Here is a 6,826-nt window from a genome sequence, read left to right as displayed (position 1 = left end):
GATTGGTGCAAAACGATTGATAGAGTTGGAGCAAATAAAAGATGAAAAAGAGGCTTTGTTCAAAAACATCGTAATGAGTCTGCAATCAACACATTTATGCTCATGTTTGGGTGAAAGAGTGCTTACTGGTGCAGTTATCTTTTGTAGATTTAATTTGAAATGTCGCTGACTATGTAAATGGAAAATCATCAGATTAAATTAATATCTAGAGATTCCCCCAAAACGATGGGAGAATATAAATTTTATTGGATCTTAGATGTAAAGAATAACGTCATCAGCGTACGGGGGTCTGTACCTGCCGGTGTTTATTGGTCGCTTTGAGCTCCAGAAAAACGAGACAAATCACAGAAACAGAGAAATTAGAGATAATTTACAGTTTTAGCACCTCTACTAACAGCCCATCATAAAAACAGCACATTCTTTACATGCTCCGCCAGAAATCTGAGCCAAGATGAAACCAATTATGAGGCATTCCAGGGTGTAGGACTTCATCTTCTGCTTCATTCTGCTGAAAATCAGAAAAATCCTGCTTCACTCGTCCCCATCTGCAGAGGGGAACCTGGGAACGAGTTTTGCTCTGGTAAAACACTGAATGTGTAGGAAAAAAAGTTTCTTTTCTTTTATTCTTTAAAACATTCCTGCTTTCTAGTTGCACAGTTTTGTTCCTCAGTTTCTTTTGCTGTCAAAATGTTTTAATAAATTATTACCTGCTGCTGCTACTTGACTAGCGTTTAGTTAATATTTCTCTGGATGTATTTGGCCTTCAAAATGACCTGATTTGAGTTTGGACATTGTGTAATAGAGATGGAATAAAATCTTTATCATTGTGAGAATGAAACATTGTACAACAATATTTAGAGGCAATTCTCCTTTTAAAAAGGTCTCACTTAAAAAAAAATAGACTATAAATAATCACTTATATGACTTATGTAAGTAAATAATTACTTGCATTTTATTAAGGGATAATAAATGTTTTATCTCTTGATAAAAAGTCAGAGGGGCCACATAAAAAGCTATGGCGGGCCACATTTAGCCCACGGGCCTCGAGTTTGACACACATGTTCTTATTTTAGATAAAAAAGTCTCTCTGCTCCTCCTGCCGTTCTGTCATTGTTTTATTCATTGACTGCAGATAATTGAGGAAGTAAAAACAATGGAGTTTGAGTGATTTCTATTGTTTTGCACCAAGATGCCATGTTTGTTTAGTTTTTTTCACTTTGTTGGCAGTAATGTTGGGTCGGATGAGGAACCCATTATAACTGCCTACAGTTTAATTGTTTTCATTATGATGTAGTAATGTTGTAATGGTTGCAGGGAAACAATGAAGCGTTCCTGCATTTAATGAGAACCAATCAGAGACTCCAGTGGGAAAACTGTTGCATTGTTGTGATTATTTCTGGAAAATAATGCAAACTCTGCAGTTCAATGCAGAGTTTGCACTCAAATGATCTGTTAATGAAAACTTTGGAGAAATAACCGCTTTCCAAAATTACAGCCTGGAAAATAATTTAAAATTGATTCAAACCTGCTGCATTTTATTCAGTATTAATATAATAATGTCTCTCAGTAAGAGATGTATGGATTTTATCTAGATTGTTAGCAACCTTTTCTGTTCAAACAGAAACCTTTCCCCTCAATGCTACAAAATAAAACTATTTAAACATGTCCTGTGTAAAATGTTTCATGAAACTTAACAAAGATAAACAAAAATGAATCCAACAGTTTTGGCATCGTTCGGCGAAGGAGTGAGAGCAGTGAGATGCTTTAGGTAAAAATAATGTGAAACCAAACAAATTTACACAGAAATGTCAAGATTTACACCGAAACATTAAGAAAAAATCCCTGAATAAATTTACAGCTTACTGGCAAAAAGGTTGATTTGTTTGGGGGTTAGTTACACTTTAACATACATCCACCTGACTGGATTGGCATGATCTCTTGTCTTATTTTACAGAGTGGCCAACATAACTGGTTGGCATTTATGTTACACCATATTTACCAAGTATTATTGAAGTATTTTGATATTTTGGAATGGTAATATCTTAGTAGACTTGAAATAAGACAGAACTAACTTACAGAAAACTTTTCAGCAACATTTAGCATCTTGTTTTGAGTCAGTAGTTTCTTAAATGTGACCTGTTATGTTTCCTTGAACAGGTTAGAGTAGGTCTGTGGGCGAACGTCCAGGAATTCAGCTTTGGTTGCTAGGTGACGGGCAGAATTCCGCTGTGGTTGCTAGGTGATGGGCAGAATTCCGCTGTGGTTGCTAGGTAATGGCGCAGTGCCTGCTGATTTGTAACGTTACATTCTGCAGATTTATGTAACTGGTCATTTTCCAGATACCAAAAAAAACATTAAATTGCTGCCAAAAACACATCTGAGTGGGTTTTTAAGAGCTTGGCCTGTTTTTAGAAGAAGTAGAAACAGAAATGGAAGTATAAAAATGTACAAAATATGAATATAATATTGATTAAAAAACTTCTAGTTCAACTTATGGGAAACATGTCTTGTAAGTGAAAGTATCTGCCAGTGGAGCTAGTTCTTTTTTGTTATTATCAATATTAAGGATTTATTGACCGATATTGCCTTTCTCTTGCTGAAGAGCTCCTTGTAAGCTCATTTTGTTTTATATAAAGTGAACTAAGATATTTGTAGTAGAAACTAGAGTGAAACGGTTGGTAAAAGTTTGTGTTTTTGCAGTGTGGGACTCAGCAGACCGGAGATTTTCCTGGCTTTATCTTCAGGAAGAGATAACGAGCTTGTAGAGGGGCTGACAGACACGGTCTCATTTATTTTAGAGTATGGCTGACAGGAGTTGGGCCTGAGCCTCTGCGGTTCTTGGCGGCGCTCCAGCCACCTGAAACATGTCGGTACCGCGGCGTCCCTGAGGGCGTTTCTTTAATAAGTGCTTTCTTTATGATCCCTCTGACAATGGCGGGTCGAGTCGGTGTTTTTCCTTCAAACACATCACCCTAATTAATCCTGGATCCAGCTGTTACATAATCCCACCGGCATCTCTGTTCAGACGGGTCCCTGTCAGTTGTCAGGTTGCTGTAGCATCAGCACCAGTGACTCACTTTCTCCAGGTATAATAAAGAAAGGGGCTGTTCAAGGAAAACACCTGTAGGCTACATATGATGAATGGCACTCTGGCTGCTCTCTGGGGGTAAAAATAAAAGCCTCTCGTATAACTTCTAACCGCTGGCAGGAAACCAGCCAGCAGGGGCCGAGGTAGAACGACGCGCGATGCTGTGGCTAACAGAAATCCTTTTAAAACGCTCATTGTCGTCGGCCTTTAAGTGAGCCGTGTGTTCACAGCGGGCTGCGGGTTTTGGTTAGCAGATGTTTTCAATTGCAGTGGCTCCCACAGCGGGTAGCAGGACCCCCATGAAAAACCCAATGAGCTGGTAGTAACTACTTACATTTACTTGAGTAACTTTTTTGAAGAAATGACAAAAAAAAGAGTATTTTACTAGGCTGTACTTGGAGTAATTTTATTATGAAGTATCTTTACTCTTGAGTAAAATTTCTGGATTTTCTACCAACTGAATGAAAAGCAAACATGTTTTAACCAAAAATTCACCAGACACAGACACACACCTGCAGTATTTGTTAAAGTTTCTGAAGTTTTATACTGAAAGAAACTGATTTGGAAAAATTATCTTTTGCCTGATTTTGTTATTTTTGTTACTTATATGTATTATAAGTAACTATAAGTCCTTAAAATCCTCAAATTTCCACTTAACTTTATATTTTGGCCTGTCTGTTGATGTAAGTTTTAAATATTAAATGATTGATTATTTGAGCTGTTACTCAGTATTTGACTAGACTTTTTACCAAAGACGTTTTCACTCTTACTTGAGTAATTTTGTGGATGGCTACGTTTTACTTGAGTCAAAATATTTCAAAGTATCACTACTCTTACTTTAGTACAATTTTTGGGACACATTTTGATCTGATGATGTAATTTTTAAATATTGCATTGTTGATGTTTTGATCAGTCTTCCTCTGTCTCCCACAGAAGAGCTGAATATCCTCCAGGAGATTTCTCTCCAGGTGTCAGAGCGCAGTAACTCCTCCCTGACTGTAGAGGGCGCCAGCTGTCCGGTAATCAGAGTAGGACAGTACTCCACCTTAACGCTCCCCATGCAGCAGATTTTCAGCGACAGGTTTGTTTGTTTTTAAATATTCACACAAAGCCTCGCAAATGTGTTTGAATCTCTTTAAGGTTTGCCACATTTCAGTAAATGTGTTTTATTAGGATTTTTAGAACGACGTTTTGCTGCAGTTACAGGAATGCTAATGTCAACTCCGTACACTGGATGTTCTGAGGTTATTAACCGCTTGCAAAGAGCTGAAACCCGCAAATATGCATCTAAAAACGTTATAGCTACATATTTTAATAGTTTGAACAAATATACCCTAATACACATTAATACGCTCAGTGGAAACTATACATATTTTAATAGTTTGAACAAATATACCCTAATACACATTAATACGCTCGGTGGAAACTATATTAGCGCTACCGCAGAAGCTAATATTGACGGACTTCCTTATTTGCGCTCTTGCAGCCAATCAGCGCCAAAAAAACCTAATGGTTCTTCTTGATTGGCTGCTTTTCAAACAATAGCCAATAGAATGCTAAGTAAAAATGAACGTCATACTTTGAATTAAAACTATTTGAAAACCTGTCCATTAAATGACGTTTATGTTGCGTTTGTTGTGTTTTTTAGTTTTTGTTCTCTTTCATGCTGCCTGTGTTTCCTGCCTCCAGGTTTTCAGATGAGTTCAGTTTGCTGGTGCAGCTCCGCAGTCTGCAGAGGGACGAGCAGAGCGTGTTCACCGTGCTCAGCCCGGACAGCCACATCACGCTGCAGGTCCGGATCAGCGCCTACGCCATCATTTTCATCGGGACTCAACAGCGCCACTACGAGTGAGGATTTATGATGAGGTTTCACAGGCTTCCTTTCAGAGCAGATTTTAAACTTCAGAGGCAGGATGGATTTAATACTGTTTGTACAAGATTAGGACCACTGGAAAAAAAATCTGACTTTAAGATTTTGACTTTATTGCCAGAGTTCTGACTTTTATCTCAGAATTTCAACTTTCATAGAATTTTGACTTTTTTCTCAGAATTCATTTTATTTCTCAGAATTCACCTTTTTCTCAAAATGTTTTTTCCCCTTAGAATTCAAACTTTTTTTCCTCAGAATTTTGACTTTTTTTCAGAACTTTGACTTTTTTTCTCGGAATTCCAAACAAAAATTTCTGCAGAATTTTGAAAAAAATTTTTACTTTTGGGGCTCAGAAATTGCTAAAAAAAAATTCTACAATAACCTTTTAGATTACTCTCAAGATTTGAGGGGGTTTTTGTCGAGCAAATTTTTGTCTTTTGAAGTCAGACATTTACAAAGTTTTTCTAGAAAATTTCTGAGATTTTTGGCTGAAATTTATTCCTCTTATATACCATTGTATTTAACTATCTTATAATTGTTTATGTAATAAAATATTTGTAATATCAAACAACTTAATAGCTAGTTTGTGTCCTCAGCAGAACTAACTACAGTTTTATTTGTAAGTATTTGGTTAAGTCATGAAAAAAACCTTCCAACATTCAGCTCACATAGTAGAAAATAGTTTTTCATGCTGAGTCCTGCATTCCTCCTCACTATATGCAAATGTGCACCCAGGTGGTGAGGAGCCTGCAGCAGGGAGTCTGTTTGCACCCTGTGCTTTTGTTTGAAGGCGACTCCATTCGGTGAAATGATTTGTTGAAGCGTCTGGACTTGTTCCTTCATGTTCAGGAAACACAAACATGGAAAGATCATAAACAGGCAGCAGAAAGAAAAAGGTGTGAAAATCATGAAGACATTCTGTACTGGCATGTTCAGTAAGTTTGATTATTGTCAGAGAGAAAGTAGTGAGTATTTATCATTAGTTTTCACAGATTCCCAGTAAACAGGGCCGGTCCCACTTTAAATGGGGCCCTGAGCAGAATGTAATTGGGGAACCTTCAAACTGAATAAATCTCATTTTATATTTGCTTCATTTTAACCCTGTCAGAACATCTGAAAAATAAAAATATGGTAAACAATATTAGAAATATGACGCACTATTTTACTGTACAACCAAAATTAATTTAATAAAATGTTTTTTTAACATGTTTGAAAACGTCTTTGTTGTTTTTTAAGTTAATACTGATAAATAAGAGGAGGAAAATGACCAAACAAAATGATTTTTCTCTTTTTGCTTAAGCTGTTTTCTTAAGTTTACATCTATAAACCAAACATTTGTCTTTACTTTAGCTCCTGGTCGCCCCCCTGCTGGTGTGGAGGTCCTAAGCAGATTATTAGTTTGCTTCTTCATATGGTTGTATGAAGTTTTGGTTTGTTTTCATATTTCTTCTTAGAAGAGTAGCAGGACTTTAGTGTATTTTTTTTAAGTGTTTAACAGTTGGAAAGTTTTTATTTGGATGCTTTTTTTTACTGACTGATTCTGCAAAAAGTACTAAATATAACAAGACTTGAGAGAAAAGAAACAGAATTTCCACACATTCAGTGGAAATCTGACGTTAACATGAAGTGAAGGGGAAAAACAAACGTTTTCTTTTCGTCTTTAACAGAAGCTGCATCATCCTGAAATGGTTCTGTTGCAGGTTCCCCATCAGTGGGCTGTGCGATGGAGACTGGCATCGTGTTGCCTTCAGTGTCTCCAGGAATCAGCTGCAGCTGTTTGTGGATTGCTCGCTGCTGGAGAGCGTGGACTGGGTCAACCACGGCCTGGACATCGGTTCTGATGGACTCCTCATGGTCGGAGGCATCCT

The 6,826-nt window shown here is 37.2% G+C and overlaps 1 long non-coding RNA gene across 1 annotated transcript; it reads left to right on the top strand.

The window, feature by feature from the left end:
- Positions 1 to 4,020: 4,020 nt before the first annotated feature.
- On the top strand, positions 4,021 to 6,174 carry LOC148156060 (uncharacterized). Its single transcript, XR_015764906.1, has 2 exons — positions 4,021 to 4,169; positions 4,778 to 6,174. It is a non-coding gene; the product is annotated as an uncharacterized LOC148156060 (long non-coding RNA).
- Positions 6,175 to 6,826: the final 652 nt, after the last annotated feature.

This window comes from Poecilia mexicana, unplaced genomic scaffold (assembly GCF_051168715.1).
Source record: "Poecilia mexicana isolate PSO_F unplaced genomic scaffold, ASM5116871v1 scaffold_12, whole genome shotgun sequence".
Classification (NCBI taxonomy): Eukaryota; Metazoa; Chordata; class Actinopteri; order Cyprinodontiformes; family Poeciliidae; genus Poecilia; species Poecilia mexicana.
The sequence above is the reverse complement of the archived record's forward strand: the minus strand, read 5'-3'. Positions and strand labels throughout refer to the sequence as shown.